The sequence below is a fragment of the Gossypium raimondii genome, chromosome 11 (genome assembly GCF_025698545.1).
Source record: "Gossypium raimondii isolate GPD5lz chromosome 11, ASM2569854v1, whole genome shotgun sequence".
In the NCBI taxonomy this organism is placed as follows: Eukaryota; Viridiplantae; Streptophyta; class Magnoliopsida; order Malvales; family Malvaceae; genus Gossypium; species Gossypium raimondii.
In genome coordinates, this window is record NC_068575.1 from 53,039,468 (window position 1) to 53,042,951 (window position 3,484).

The window sequence follows — 3,484 nt, forward strand, 5'->3', positions numbered from 1 at the left end:
ATTCAAAAATGTCCTAAGTACAAAAATAAATAAATAAAATAATAAAATGAAGGTAAGTCTATCAAACTCTAATAAATTCTGAAATATATTTACTTACTTTTTATTCTAGGCTATTTGAGATGTTAATGTGCTAGGATTAAATTGTTGAAATGTGCAAACCATGGGGATCAAGTCCTATTTTGGAGAAATTTTTTTCCTTTTGCAGATACATACAAAATGCTCGAGGACTAGCATAAGCTAAGTAGGGGGGAATTGATTAAATACTAAAGTTACATATTTTATGTAATTAATTTGGTATATTTATGAGAATGCACCACTAATTTTGCCATATTTATTGAATTTTGTGCAGGAATGTAATTTGGGGCTAAATAGAAGAAAAAGGAAACAATTGGGCTGAGTTGAAGAAAGAAGCGAAAAAGGAGGGCCAAAGAAGAATTTTTCCAAGATTAATTAGCTGAAATTTTTGAGTTAGTGGGAGAATATTTTGGGATTTATTTTATTTTGGGATATTTTTTCCTTAATTTCCTATGACTAGTTGGCTCCTAATTTAGTAAATCAACTAGTATAAATAGAGCTTGTATTGTTCATCATTTCATCAATCAAAAAAATATTTAGCTTTTCTCTCTCAATTCTCTCCTTCCTACGTAGCCTTTGTTGTTTCTTTAGTTTCCTTTCCTTCAAATTTTAATTTCCAGTAGCTAATCACCATTTGCAATTCCTTTTTCAATTTTTTTTTTCCAAATAGTTAACCACCCCACTTTAATATATTCCAACTCCCATACTCAATCACATCACCCACCTTTTTCACCCATTTACCTTAATTACTTTATCAAAAACCAACATGTCCTAAACCTTAGCCAACTAAACCCATTTTCAGCTTTAGGCCGAAATTAGCCTCGTCAAAACCCGTGAGTTACGAACCCGAGCCATTTAACTCCTAAAATTCCAGTACTTATTACTTCTCCAGATTAAGAGTATGATTTTGTCAACTCATAAAGTCAGATCAACACTAAGTCAAAAAAGACGTCGTTTGATTTTGTGTGGTTAGAGGTACAGTTGGAATTCCGAAAGGAACGTTTTTAATCGGTTTTCTGTGAACACATTGGCGTGCCAAGTGGAGACAGCTGTTTGGTTCCGTCAAGGGAGGTAGTAACCGGATTTAAATGCCTTACGTGGTTGAGGGCACTGGTTCGAGCTAGGCTCTTCTAGAACGCAAAGCTGCCGGAGTTTTAAATCACGAACATTTCGTGGCTGTTCGACCGGTAAGGGTTAGTTATTGGACGTTCCATAACTAATTTACACAAGGAAGAGTTGGTGTCCGAGGCGTCCTTGGTAGCTATAACTAGCTTATTGGAAAAGAGGAGTTCATCCAATTTCGAGGATCGGTTCAAAGACGAGGAAAATTCGTGTCTAAAGCTGAGCTCATTCTAATTAATTTTTGTTAATATTTATTTCACGGTTTTTATTATTCTATTTTCAACCTTTACTTTTGACGTTATTTTTCTGTTAATTTCAGGTTTTCAAATTTTTATCCCCCCGAACGTCTTGGGCACGACAGCTGCCCCGACATAAATCTGGTCAAGCGAGCAACAATTTACAGTAAACCAGTCTCTGAGGGATTGACCCTACTCCCCATACTGCATAATTTGCAAATTAAGGCGTAGGTTTATATTGGTGGATTCGACACCCATCATTGATTGAATCTGTGTAAAATATTTTTGGCTGTTTGGCAGATTTCCTGGAAATATTTTTCGAAAAATTGTTTTTACATATATTGATATATATTAATAAATTTTTTATATTTTAAATTATTTTTACATATATTGTAATGATTTATTTATAATAATACTCAATTATTAAGCTACAATATTAATCGTTATAAATTGAAAAAAATTAATATCAAATAAATTATTTGTAATTGTGTTAAAAAAACAAGTATTGAATAATTAAAAAAACAAGTTACTCGAAAATCGATAAACAGAAGCAATTTTCTACCGAAAATGAAGGAAGGAATGAAGGAGGCGATAGAGAGGAGAGCATGGAAAATGTCTTACGGAAATTGAAAGGGTAAGACATTTTCCCTAAAATGTAACCCATTTTCCCTTGTTTTGGAGTTCATTTTCCAAATGGAAAATGTTTTCCGCCAATCAAACGCTGGAAAAGTTGGAAATGATTTTCCGGAAAATCAATTCATTCAATCAAACAGACCATTAAGTGCGGGGGTCACACGGCCAAGCCACACGCCCGTGTGATCAATTCTGAGCATTCTGTTTTAAAATTTTAAGATGTAGGGGACACACGGCTAGAACACAAGCCCATGTGCTAGGCCGTGTGTCACACACGGCTAAGACACATGCCCGTGTGGACAAAATAAAGCCATTTCCAAGCCTTATTCTTCACCCAATTTTACCTTCCACCTATATAAACACTTAAACACATTTAAGAGTCAATCCAAGACATTTAAACCTAGCTAAATTAAAGTCTTATGCATGACATATTAATATCTATGATCAAATGTCCAACTTACCAAGATAGCTTAATACTTATAAATATGTTTTACCAAATAAACTATCATAAACTAATATCCAATATACTTATATGATTTTCCTCATTCGACCTTTTACATATACTCATAAAGCATATTAAAACTATTTTTATATCAAAACATATCTTTTAATAGCCATTCCAATAGCTAATTTAAACCAACATTACGTTGCCATCAATGGTAACATTTAACCTATACATGCCATTATTACCAAAATTAATTTACTATTTATATAAATTAGGCCCAAAATTAGTTTTAGATATTCTATTCTTTCATTTTTATCAAATGTCTTAGCAAATTTGTTCTTCTAATGTTTTATAAGTTGTTTATAGGATTGGAAACCATATTTTTGTTGATGAGTATATCTTCTTTCTCTTTTTCGTGTTTTTATGTCTTTTGTTTGTAGAAGACAAGTCTTCAGAGGAAGTATCTTATTCTTCCGACAAAGTTAATATTATATTACTATTTCTATAATATAAAGGTCCTAAATCTATTTCTTATTCTATATTTTTATTAATAAGAAATTGTTCTAATTTATTATTAACTTCAGATAAGATTTCTTTAGATTTGTTGTTCAAATCTAATTTCGTAACTTATGAAAATATATAGAAGTAAGATCTATTAAACTATCAAAACCCTTACTGAGAGCTAAAATATTGTTTTCATTTTAGAATTAATATGCATAGCATGATTGCAAATTTTATCCTTATATAAACAATCGCTTTCTTCTATGAAATTTATCTTAGGTACCTAAAACCTTCTATTATCTTTATATGTTCTTACTGTTAAAAGCCAAAAGTCTCACCTGCATATAAATAGGCTATTGTAAGAAAAAATAACAGATAGATGGGTTTTAAGATAAACAAATATAAAATAAACAGAACTGAAAATAAGGAATAAGAACTTATAATGAATACTACGATATTATTTCTCCAGATA